The following is a 13591-nucleotide window of genomic DNA, read 5'->3' on the forward strand; positions in this document are numbered from 1 at the left end:
TCTATGGCGCGGCATCTGGCATTTTAGTTCAGCACAAACAGGGCATGAAGCATTCATTTGTTTAATATCTTCAACAGAATAGGGAAGATTTTGTCTGCGCACGAAATGTGCCATTCTGGTTACCCCTGGGTGGCAGAGAGACACGTGTAGGTCTTGCAAAGCCTGACTGATTGTTGCCGAACTGTAGACCCGAGAGAAGGTATCTGCAGCAGGGTTTTCCTTCCCAGGCCGGTAAACAATGTCGTAACTGTAGCAAGCTAGGTCTATCCGCCATCTCATAATTTTTTCATTCTTAATTTTCCCGTTATTTTTCCCATCAAACATGAATGCCACGGATCGTTGGTCCGTAACGAGCGTGAAGTGGTTTCCCAGTAAATAATGTCTCCATTTCCGCAGCGCTTCGACGATGGCGTACGCTTCCTTCTCTATCGCTGAGTGTCTCTGCTCGCTTCTAGAGAGAGTTCTCGAGAAGAACGCGACCGGCCGCCCAGACTGATTAAGTGTAGCAGCTATGGCGTGATCTGAAGCGTCGGTTTCCACCACAAAGGGCACCGAGCTATCGATCGATAAAACCACGGACTTACTGATATCATCCTTGAGGTTGTGGAAAGCTCTTACAACAGCGGCATCTGGTGGAAAGTTTTTGCAATGCACTAGGGGATGTATTTTCTCGGAGTATTGCGAAATCCATCTTGCATAGTAAGCGAACATGCCGATCACCCGGCGCATTGCCTGCAGGTCCTGAGGTGGGGGTAACTCACGAAGTGGGCGCAATCGTTCAGGATCAGGCTTAATTGTGCCGTCGGCTATTGTGTAGCCGAGAAGGTCAATTGACCTTGCCGAGAATACGCATTTCTCGTAGTTGAGAGTCAGATTATATTTTCTAGCAATGCTCAAGAATCTGTCCAGATTCCTATCATGTTCCCCCTGATCCCTACCGCACACTGTGACATTGTCTACGTAAACAAAAGTGTCTTTGAGGTTTTCATCTGAGATTATGTCGTTCATAACCCGTTGGAAGCAAGCTACCCCATTCGTGACACCGAAAGGTATTCTCCTGAATTGGTAGAGGCGCCTACCTGCCTGGAATGCGGTGTAAGGTTTGTCTTCCTCTCGGATGGGAATTTGATGATAGGCGCTTCGCAAGTCGATGGTGCTGAATACCTTATAATTGGCCACGCGTTCGACCATCTCGTCTATGCGCGGCAGGGGGTAGGCATCGACTTGGGTAAAGCGATTGACCGTTTGGGAATAATCGACAACCATTCGTTTCTTATGGTTCTGACTGCTGGTTACTAACACCTGTGCGCGCCATGGCGAATCGCTCGGTTCTATAATTCCTTCTTCCAGTAATCGCTTGATTTCTGAGGTGATGAAATTCATGTCAGCAGTGGTATATCGCCGCGATTTAATCGCTATCGGTTTGCAGACCGGCGACAAGTTAGCGAACAGCTGGGGGGACGTCACCTCCGCGGTGGTCAACGCATTTAAAATTAGACGAGGCTTGCTTCCTCCAAAGGGTATTTCGACGCTCGTGTGCTGCTTGAGGACATTATGACCCAGAATTACATCTGCGCACAAATCACGAAGCACCAGTACCCTTACATCCCGATGCGTGTACCCTTTTACGTCCAATTCAACATTGCAGTACCCTCGTACGCGGGATTGTAGTGAGGTGGCGGCCATGCATACCGTATTGTCTGTCGGGTGGATTATCCATTTCCTGCCCTTCACTAGCGAGCTGTTGACGAAACTTTCAGAGCTACCGGTATCAATCAGTGCCTCAGCCATATGCCCGTTAATTCGTACGTTGATGATAGCCTTGGATAGATTCCCCGGGGAGGCTGCAGTTAATTTATTTTGCGAGTAGAGAGCCGCAGAAGTGGGTTTATTTCTCCTTAGAGTAGATTTACATACCCTGGCATAATGCCCTTTCTTGTCGCAATTCATGCATGTGGCATCTCTGGCGGGACATTTTTGACGAGGGTGCCTTTTGTACCCACAAAAGAAGCATTTACCAACCGGAGCAGTTGCTGAGGAGTTTGACGTGGCCTGGGTATCCGGCTCCTCGGGTGTTTCTCCATCCCCTATGTCTGGCTGTGTCTGTGCCAGTGGGGTTCCTTGGGTTCCCATCGTAGCAGCGTTCATTAGCAGCATCGGTGTCCCAAATGACTCAGATTGCTGCTGAGCCGTATCCATCGCTCGTGCCTGATCGACTACCTTGTCAAGAGTGGGTTGCGCTTTCTCTAGTTAGCGTTGCCGTATGTGGGCTGATCTCAGTCCTTGGATGAATGCCTCCCGTGTGGCTTCCTTTCGGTGTTCCTCGGCGCTTACGGCCCGGAAGCTGCCGTCTTTTCCCAGCTGATTCAGAGCTTGCAGGAACTGATCGATTGTCTCCCCGGCTGCTTGATTGCGTGTGTTGAGAAGATGTCGTATGTATACCTCGTTCTTGGGCTTCACGTAGAGCGCTTGCAGCACGTCGATCGCTGCTTCGTAAGTGTCGCACTCCGAGAAGAGCCTGTACACGCTGGGCGAGACATGATTCACGAGAGCGGCAAATTTGTCAGCTCCCTCCTCGATGATGGTCAGATAGTGTGAGAAGGAACAGAACCAATGCGACCATTTCATTTCTGCGTCAGTCGCGTTTGGGTCTGCGTTGAACCTCTCTGGTTTGTAGATCTTGTCCATCGTTGGTTGAGAGAGCCGAGAAAACCAAATGGAATAAATTGAAATGAGAGCGAGAGAAGAACCTTCAGAGTTTAGGCTTTATTCCATTTGATTGGAGCCGCCTCTGCGGGCACACCGGGGAATACAGGTTCAGCTAGGAGTACATAAGCAGTAACGTATACATGTGCAGTTAATCATTGCAGACTAATCCGCGTAAGCACGGAGTTCGATATAATCTCCATTCTCACCAGTCAATGAGCACCTTCAGTCAACGAGCACCAAGTGAACAGCCGATGTAAATGGCAATGCCCCGGGGACAATCACCCCGTGCCGCGGAGACCTCCCCTTATACGCGAGACGCACGACATGTGATCCCGCGTCATGTCCCTCAATTCACCTCAATTCACCACAAAGATAGCTCCAGCGAACTATACTGCTGAGGTTGCTTGCATTGATCAAATAATCCCGAAGAGTACTTGACTGAATCGGGAAATGATTTTTAAAATAATTTTTTTACTAATTTACTACTCGTGTTGATTTAAAACAGTGGTGCTTGTTTTTTAATGTCTCTGCAGCCAACAGCCGAGGGCATTGTTTTCAGGTTCTTCCTCTGTCTGTTATCAGTTTTTGTGACCGCAATAACTTGTGTACCACTGAAGGAATTTAACCACATCTAGCACTAGCATTGACTAATACATACACACAACATGGCCAAAAGAATGCGGACACCCCTTCTCATTCGTGGATTCGGCTATTTCAGCCGTTCCCATTGCTGGCAGGTGTATAAAATCAAGCACACAGCCATGCAATCTCCATTAGACAAACATTGGCAGTGGAATGGGCTGTACTGAAGAGCTCGGTGAGTTTCAATGTGGCACTGTCATGGGATGCCACCTTTACAAGTTAGTTCTTCAAATTTCTGCCCTGCTGGAGCTGCCCCAGTCAACTGTAAGTGCTGTTATTGTGAAGTGGAAATGTGTTGGAGCAACAACAGCTCAGCCGCCAAGTGGAAGGCCACACAAGCTCACAGAATGGGACCGCCGAGTGCTGAAGCAAGCTCGTAGCATGGAAAAATCTTCTGTCGGTAGCAACACTGACTACCAAGTCACAAACTGACTCTGGAAGCAATGTCAGCACAAGCACTGTTCGTTGAGAGCTTCATGAAATGGGTTTCCATTGGCCGAAATGGGTGGCCGAGCAGCCACACACAAGCCTAAGACCACAATGCGCAATGCCAAGCATTGGCTGGAGTGGTGTAAAGCTCATCGGCATTGGACTGGAGCAGTGGAAACTCATTCTTCTAGTGATCAGTGGAAACGAGTGAAGAATCACGCTTCACCATCTGGCAGTCCGATCGACGAATCTGGGTTTGGCAGAAGCCAGGAGAACGCTACCTGTCCGAATGCACAATGCCAACTCTAAAGTTTGGTTGAGGAGGAATAATGGTCTGGGGCTATTTTTCATGGTTCGTGCAAGGCCCCTTGGTTCCAGTGAATGGAAATCTAAATGCTACAGTATATGACGACATCCAAGATGATTCTGTGCTTCCAACTTTTGTGGCAAAAGTTTGGGGAAAGCCCTTTCCTGTTTCAGCAAAATATGCCCCTGTGCATAAATATAGGTTCATACAAAAATTGTTTTTCAAGATCAGTGTGGAAGAACTTGACTGGCCTGCACAGAGCCCTGACCTCAACCCCATCTAACACATTTGGGATGAATTGGAACGCCGACTGCGAGCCAGACCTAATCGCCCAATATCAGTGCCCGACGTCACTAATGCTCTTGTGGCTGAATGGAAGCAAATCCCCACAACAATGTTCCAACATCTAGTGGAAAACCTTCTCAGAAGAGTGGAGTCTGTTATAGCAGCAATGGGGGGGGGGGGGGGGGACCAACTCCATAATAATGCCCATGATTTTGGAATGAGATGTTGTGCGAGCAGGTGTCCACACACTTTTGGCCATCTATGAACTGATTTGATTTTGGGTTCAAAAGGTCTAAGGTCATATGCCCTTTAATTGACAATCTTTGTTACCACGATGGCTTGTGCACCACAGAAGGGATTCAAACCAAACTTTGTACAAGTATGGACTGCAACACAAAGACAAACTGATTAAATTTTGGATTCAACAGGTCAAAGGTCATGTTCTCTTCAAAAATCATTTTGCAGATCATAACTCAAGGTAGAAGCATCTGATGTTTCTCGCTCTCTCGTTCTCTCGCTCTCTCGCTCTCACGTGACCTTAAAAAAAATTGTATGCATAGTCAAGGCTTGTGGAAGAGCTAGCCCATTGAACCAATCAGGATCTAACGGACAAAAACAGGATGCAGAACATGCATGTCGAAGGAAACTCCAAGGAGGAAAAATTGGAATATTATGAGGGATTTGGGTGAGGTTAGCAAGAGTAAAAAAGATCATGGTTTAGAACTGGGGACGATCTGACAGGGCGGTAAACAGCTGTCTTGAAGACCTGGAGGGGAGAATGAAATTTAAGAGGATGTGGAAAGTGAAAAGAACAAGTCAATTAGATTTTGGTTAAAGTTTGGATGCAGAACGAGTCTATCAATGTGATGCAAACCGTCAACTGTTCAGCCTGGCAGAGCTATGGTGGGGGGAAAAAAGAGGAACAAATTAGTGGAGGTGAGCAGTGGTCCTGGATTAAGGTAGTTTTACCAGAAGGCTCGTAAATGGTGGACCGTGTGAGTCATGCAGAAACCTGGTGGAGTTGACACACTGAAAGAGCAGAGAGTGCAAGACCAGAAAGGAGATGGTAGAAGAGAGAGACCACCGACCAGTCTGCGATGGCGAAGTGATAGATCCATAGACGAGGCTTCAGCGTTGGAAATTCCAATGATCTTGAAGCTGGCATCCTCCATTGTGCAAAGTCCTTCCTTGGCACACCTCAGCACCTCACCATATACAAAGGCAGAGAAGCCAGCCCAGAAGGGAGAGCAGTACTCCATCAAACTACGGATGGAGGCCTTGTAGGTGGATAGGCGCTCAGGTGTGCCGAGGAAGGACTTTGTACGACGGAGAATGCCCATTCGGCGGCTGCCTTTGGAGTAAAACGTTGAAATGTGGTTTGCCAAAGAAAGATCATGGCTGATGGTGAAACCCAAGATTTCGATTGACTGAACTTCCTCGAGAGGATTGTTAAGAAAGTAGATGGGGAGGTGGGGGTGGAGTTTGCCAGATGGTCCTTTTCAGAGAGAGATCATGAGAGTGTGAGATTTGTTAGGATTGAAAGACGTATTCCAAGTGTTTGACCAGCTTGTGATTTTTTAGTTATTATTTTTTATTTTTTTGGTTGTTTCCGATGACGAAGTCGCTGGTAGCATTATATTTTCTTATATATTATATTGTCCGTCTGTTAGTACGTATGTATTTTCTGTTTTCTCTGCAACCATCTCTCTTGTTTGTGTGCAGGATATCTCAAAAAGTTGAGGATAGATCCAGATGAAATTTGGTGGGCAGGTTGGATGTGTGACAAGGCTGAACAGATTAGATTTTGGTGAAGATCTGGATCTGGCCACTAGAATTTGTTTTTAAGTGATTCTTCACCGTTGAGAGTTAGAGCGAAACATATATATATATATATATATATATATATATATATATATATATATATATATATATATATATATATATATATATATATATATATATATATATATATATATATATATATATATATAAACGCACCAAGCGATTGTTACTATTTTACCTCGAACTCATTAATACTAAATCTTCACAACAATTTGGTTATAGAATCCATGACAATTGAGCATTAAATTTCAAAGAGTTCCTTGAGAATTCTGGCGACAGTCTTTGCGCTACAACAGCCGACACAACCGAGGTGTCACTGTCAGAGTTCACACAGTCAGTAGCGGGTGTGTCCACCGTTGGCGTCACGCAGAGCGGTGCATCTCCGGCGCATGGATATCACCAGATTATCGATGGTGGCCTGAGGGATGTTTTCCCATTCCTCCTGGAGAGCCACACGGAGCTAGCGGACGTTCTCTGGGACTGCGTAACGTTGTCGTACGCGTCGATCAAGAACGTCCCAAAGGTGCTCGAAGGGCGACATGTCGGGAGAATATGGAGGCCAGTCGAGGACATCAATGTCCTCCTCGCCGAGGAAGTCCATGCAGAACCTGGCAACATGGGGGTGAGCATTGTCATGCTGAAACGTCACATGGTGAAGGCGCACAAACGGCACGACGATGGGTCTGAGTATCTCGTCCCTGTACCGCTGCCCGTTCAAGTTGCCTTCAATGAAATGAAGCCGAGTGCGCTCTCCATGGCATATGCCTGCCCACACCATAACACTGGCACCACTGTGTGACACCCGACGAAGGACATTGGCGTCAGTGTAGCGCTCCCCAGCCCAACGCCAGACGCGGAGTCCGCCATCAGCCCGATACAGCTGGAACCGCGACTCATCGGTGAACAGCACTCTCATCCATCGTGCGAGGGTCCAGCGCAAGTGAACATTGGCCCAGTTCAGTCGGGTCTGACGCCGGACTGCAGTGAGGTCGAGTCCCCGGTGTGGTCGGCAGGCTCAGAGGTTGGCCTCCCTCAAGCGGTTACGCACCGTCTGGGCTGAAATGCGCCTGTTATGCAGCCCGACAGTCTCATCGGCAGTCCTCGTGGCCGGTCGGAGTTGATCCCGGAGATGTTGCAGCCTCATGTGACGATCCTGACCGGCGGTGGTCACACGTGGTCGCCGGGCATATGGGCGGTTCACGGTGCTTCCAGTCTCTCTGAGGCGAGTTCTCAGGCGGCTAATGGTGGAGTGGTGGACATTGAAGTGTGCTGCAACGGCCCGTACTGACGTCCCAGCATTCAGCATGCCAATGGCGCGCTCCCTCAAGATTTGTGACATCTGTGGCATGTTGACATTTGGCACCAGTCCACATTTTGGGGAGGCCTTTTATAGGGCAAGCTATAGGGAGTGTTTGTATCCTGGTCACGCTCACTGACCATCACTCTGTCAAGCCCCATGGTGCTCATAGGAAGGATTACTCAACGTGTGAGTCCACACACTCAGAGTGGTCAATTTCAATGGGAACATCTGTCTTGAGCAAAACAAAGGAACCATTGCTCAAACATATCATCGGTTTGACCATTTTCCCATAATGGCAATCTTGACTTAGATATTTAGGTTGGTGCGTTTATATTTTTGTTCAATATATATATATATATATATATATATATATATATATATATATATATATATATATATATATATATATATATATATATATATATATGTAGCACGATATCACAAAAAGTTTGGGACGGACTTGGTGGACACGGGTGTGAGACAAGGAAGAATTGATTTGACTTTGGTGAAAATCCGGTTCTGGATATGAGAATTATTTAATTGTAAAAGTGATTCTTCACCATTGAGAGATGGGGCCAAAAACGATATATACCATGATATTTCAAAAAAGTATTGGGCCCGATATGTTCTCGTGGATCAGGCATTACATGGCGGAGATATGCGCTCTCCCAGGTTCCCTTCTATTTGTTTAATTATTCCCTTGAAACCAACGTGGCTGCCGCATCATGTGACTGATGAGGTCATTGCAGTGATGATCCAATATAATACTGTTGCTGGAAATATTTTATTCAACAAGAACAAAGTCTCCCATTGAAAGGCTAAGCAGTTTGGTTGAAAATTTCAACATCATTGGTCACATGGTCTTGCAGCCATGTTGGACCAAAAACCTTATTGGATCAACGCGAAACTCCAAAGACATGATCAGCCACTCATTCTGAATTTGATTTGATAGAGGACGTCATGGGTCAGGTGTCCGATCGAAGCGTGATTTATATCGAAGTGGGGTGGCATGCTGTTTTTTTTGTTTGTTTTTTCACCAAAGACATTTCACGAATTTTTCACCATAGATGTGATGTAAAATGTTTTTGTGATGACTATGATGTCATTGGTCATGTGGTGTGGCAGCCATATTGGAAAAATGGAAAAACTTTGGACCTGGATCTCTGAAACCACTCCATGGAAAAACTATTGAAACATGGTACATGTGAAGTACTCCCCATGGGAAAGAAGGGTGATTTTTTTTTTTTTTCTGATGTCATACTGTTATGGATTTGGAAACCTTGTGCACAGAAACAGCCAGAGTCCCCGTAGCTTAGTTATTTTGATAAGTTTGTGTTTATAGTTAGAATCCCCCCTCCTGTCTAATGGGAATTTCATGTGTGCGCTCCGAGTTATTTTTTTTTTTAGTTAGGTTTTTACAACAACTACAACAACAACGCCACTGTCCCTCACTCGACCCAGTCGCCATTGCCCATCTGTTTTTGGTTGAGGGCGTGGGCGGAGTCTCCGTCGCTTTGGATTGAGGCTCCGCTCCAAGGAAGGGCATGGACCGTTTCCTCCAGCCAATGAGTGAAGGGCGAGCACCACACGCGTGCCCCAGCCAATCGGGAGGCTGACCATGTGTCGTCCGACAACCCCTCGTCCAATCAGGAGGCGAGTGGCGAGGAAAGAAACCCCTCCCACCTCAAGAGAGAAAAAAAGACGAGAGGACGACAGACAGGAGTCTTGGTGGCGATTGCGGCGCGGTCTATGGTCGTGGTTGAGCGGTCTGCAGTCTTGGTGCTGACAATGCCAAGGTTGTGGGTTCGAGTCCCACCGTGGTGGTTCGGGTCGGTGTGACCGCACGAGGCGGGACAGTACCCTGGCCCAGCTCTGCTGACTAAAGACCTACAGGGTCCAGTTTCGTGTGTGTGTGTGTGTGTGTGTGTGTGTGTGTGTGTGTGTGTGTGTGTGTGTGTCCGTCCGTGGGCCTCGTCTGTAAGTAGAATTGTTAAGTGCCTTGTTCATTGTACATTACATTTCTTTATTTGTGATAACTCTGCTCTGTGTCTCCCTTCCCGATTATTATTTGTAATAAACCCCTGTTAAATGTTCCAGTTCGTTGTTCGTGCTTTCTTTCATTGGCCGAGCAAGGTGCGTATTGAGAAATAATAAGGCCGTTTGGGCTGGTAAGTTGTCATTTGGACTGACGGATCTTGGTAATCCCTGCTCGGTTTACACCCGGATCGGGCTCGGTAAATGGTCCGTTCCGCCCGAGGTCCATAGAGGGTGTGGTTTTCCCCGGTAGTTGGACGACGTGGGTATTTAGGTATATTAAAATTAGGCAATTAACCCTAACCCACGCCGTCAAAATATTGGCAACCACGGTCCGCTAAGGGACCCGTGAACTTTCGGACTTATCCGATAGTCACGACCTAAGTTCCGGGTGTTCGGTGGGAGACGACTCCACTGCTCCACCTAGTGGTCTTTTATCGCCACCGGACCCCGGCCCACAACAATACGTGGGTGGCTTCCTTATGACCTCATAACTGCATATTTCAAACGCTTTATCCGATCAGTATGAAAATTGTTGAGGCTCATCTCGGGATAAATTGTAATTTTCAAAAATAGTGATGACGTCATCAGGCACGTGGTTCGGCAGCCATGTTGTTTTAACAGAAAATCTTCTCCGTAACGGCTGAACAGATCGAGGTGAAACTTTACAGATATTATCACCTTTCCATGAGGAAAAAAAAAAGTTCTCCACTTATGATGTCATATGTCACGTGGTTTGGCAGCTATAATTTTTTGAAGAATAAACATGTTAAAATCTTCTTCTGCAGAACGGCTTGACTAATCGAGGCGAAACTTCACTTGCATGTTCTCCAAGCCTTGGGAATACCAGGGTGTTCACGAATAATTAATAGGTCACATGGTCTGGCAGCCAGATTGCTTTGAATGAATTTTTTTCAAAAATCTATCTTGAACTGCTTCATCAATCATTGTGAAATGTCACAGATATGATCCAGTAGACCGGTGAAATAAATGTTTTAAATTTCGAACCTAATCAGACGGCCAGGATTATTTAATATTTTAATTCTGCGTTCAGGGATTTTAATAAAACTTCGTACAAGTATGTGCAATGATGTAATAATGTGAGCGGAGGCAGGGCCGTGTTTAGGTATGTAGAGGACATAAGTATGTTGAGTCCCCCTGTAATATTGCATGTAAGATATCTTGTTGTTTACGATGTGAATTTACGTTAGAAAAACTACTGTTGTTCGATTTTTTTTTTTTTTTTTTTTTTTTTTTAATGGAATCAAAAGCATTTTTTTTAATCAATAAAATTATTCTTTATTCATCAAAATTCAAAAATAACTTTTAACATCATCAAAATTTTCAAAAGTAGGTGCCACAACTATTTTTGGAAATAACAATGTAATATACATCAGGTGGAATGATGGCTATACAATCATCAAATACACAACATCATGCTGCTGCTGTGGGGGAAGCTCACTTTGTCATATTGACCCGACATGCCTTCCCACTGGCAAAGTCATCCACAATTTCATCAAAGGACAGCTGTTGCAGAAGGTCGCTCTCAATGCTCGTGAGTGTTAGAGAGTTCATTATTTCCTGTCCCGTCGATGTTCTTAGTCGATCTTCCACGTGCTTCATTTTTGAAAAGGACCGCTCCCCGCTGCAATTAGTAACCATGAGAACTAGGTACATACGCAGCGCTATCTCGGTGTTTGGAAACGTGTCCTTTAGTTCCTTTTTCAATTAAGAGCTTGTATAAAAATCGCTCATTGCTCGGATTGTTTGGCTGTTTGTCCTTAAATGCTTTCGCAAGGACAGCAAAATGGCAAGAGCTCATTGCCAAGGGTATCCTCAGTCATTACCGTATATGGCGACTATATTATCGGGAGAAGCTTGAATGTCTTGAATGTCTGGTATTCAAATTGAGCTTTGAGTCCTGCAACGTATGGCTGGTCACATTAAAACGCTCAAGAATGTCGTTCCAAAAACCTTTAAAAAAAAAGACGTGTTGAATAAATATGTATGCTATGCTTATATTTGCCTGCTATCCAGATAAAAGTTTGACAAAATTCCTGATTTCGTTAAAACCGTGACCATTTTTAAAATTGGATGGAAATTGTTGGTATTTATTTTCACAAAAATGTAGAGGATCCCATTTTGTGGAGGCCCTGGAGTGCGTGCTCCACTGGCTCCGCCATAAATACGGCCCTGAGCAGAGGCATACTGGCAATGATGGGACGTCAAAGGTTGTTCTACTTTTCCTTGGTCTAAAGAAAGAGAGAAGATGCTGCAGCCTGCCTGTCTGAAGGATGAGTGATGTCACGGCAGAGAGTGGTCATCAGTAAATAGATAGAGGATTTGCCAGAGAGTCAGAGATCATTGATTAAGATCAGGAATAGGATGGGCCCCAGAACACTGCCTTGGGGCACTCCAGCCTTGACAGGGAGAGGAGATTAAAGAATTTCATTGAGAGCCACACATTGATCATGATTATAGAGGAAGTCAGTAAGCCATGTGTGGAATTGGTCTTTGATGCCATAGGTGGACAATTTAGAGAGCAAGGTGGGATGCCAGACTGTTTCGAAAGCAAGAGATATGTCCTGAGAGATGGACCTGAATTTGTGTCTGACATTGAAGGCCTCCATCCATTGTTGGTTGTGTAGAAGCAGCATGTCCTAGGTTGAGTGACCTGTTCTGAAACCAAATTGGTGATCCGAGATGAGGTTGTTGGAGAAAAATAAGGTTTTCATCTCAACTGTGATGATGGAGTCCTTGACCTTGCTGATGATTGGAAGTAAGCTGATAGGTCTGTCGTTAAGGGGATCAGTTTTTGCACCTTTTTATGTAGTGCAGTGATGTTGGTGGATTTCCAAGGAGATGGACGATGACCTTGCACAAATCACAGGGTGAAAAAGGGCAGAGAGAGGATGGGCAAAACCAGTGGAGCGGGTTCCAGTAGCAGAGTCAGAGAATCACGGGTTGAAAGAACCTTCTCAGGTACAAAAGACAGAGTCTAGGAACATTTGGGTATGACTGGAAAGGATGGGTACTAAGAGTGAGGGATTGTGGAAACAAGATTTGCAGGTGAAACTAGAACGTCACTCGGTAGAGTGCATAGCTCCACCAGGCTGAACAGTTTACGTTTTGTATCCCACTGATAGGCGCGATCTGCATCCAGACCTGAAGCAAAATCTATCGGCTTGTTCTTTTCACCTACCCAACTCATCCACCAAGTTTCTTCCGAATCCGTCCACAACTTTTTGAGATATCCTGCAAACAGACAGAGAGACAAGTACTGGTGAATAATGATCCGAGCAGTGAGTGCAACTCCACTCAGCACTGAACTTATCCATCCATCCATCCATTGGGACCATACTCTGTGCAGAGTGTTGGTGCTGCTGAAGCAGTCTCCTTGGCTAGTAGACACAATCCTGCATGGGTCGCCACTCCGACACAGGATACCAGCATGCTGGCACTCATTTTGCCGACTTCAGAAGCATGACAGGCTGAGTCAACCCCACCTGGTATTAATTTAACAGCTAAGCAGGATTTGAACTCAGGACACTGGGATTCCAGCCCACCACTCAAGCCATTAAGCCAACACCGGGCATACAGAACTTATCTATATATTAAAACTATTTATACATATGCTAACACGGGGAGCTACAGTTAACTGATTAACATAGTGCTGCTAAAAGCTACCAATACAACACCTAATTGAATTTATTAAATACGTACAATAAAAACGGTAAAAGACGTATTCAGTACTCGCTCGAGGGTGCAGTGGAGCATGTAGGAAATCTGTTAAAATTACCTTTTCTCTATTTAAGTAACAGCTCGAAGCGGTGGTAATCAAAATGATGTGCTGGATCATGTGCCTGCAATCTGTAAGGTAAGGTGTGCATTATTTCATAAAACATACAATGTGTAGTGAGCATTATGAATATGTGATAATCGAGACCATTAAATCCTCCAACGAGAAAGTTCGGAAATTTGAATAGTGAGATCGCTGGCTTGACTGTTAGCCGTTATTGTACACGCGTGTGTCAGCTGTTAAG

The 13591-nt window shown here is 45.6% G+C and overlaps 1 protein-coding gene across 6 annotated transcripts in view; it reads left to right on the plus strand.

Annotated features, from left to right (window-relative positions):
• Window positions 1-13591, plus strand: part of ACLY (ATP citrate lyase) — a 202575-nt gene that overhangs the window by 48106 nt on the left and 140878 nt on the right. The window lies entirely within an intron of this gene.

The sequence above is a fragment of the Eptatretus burgeri genome, chromosome 8, assembly GCF_056783735.1.
Source record: "Eptatretus burgeri isolate ZD-2024b chromosome 8, Ebu_testis_v1, whole genome shotgun sequence".
Taxonomy (NCBI): Eukaryota; Metazoa; Chordata; class Myxini; order Myxiniformes; family Myxinidae; genus Eptatretus; species Eptatretus burgeri.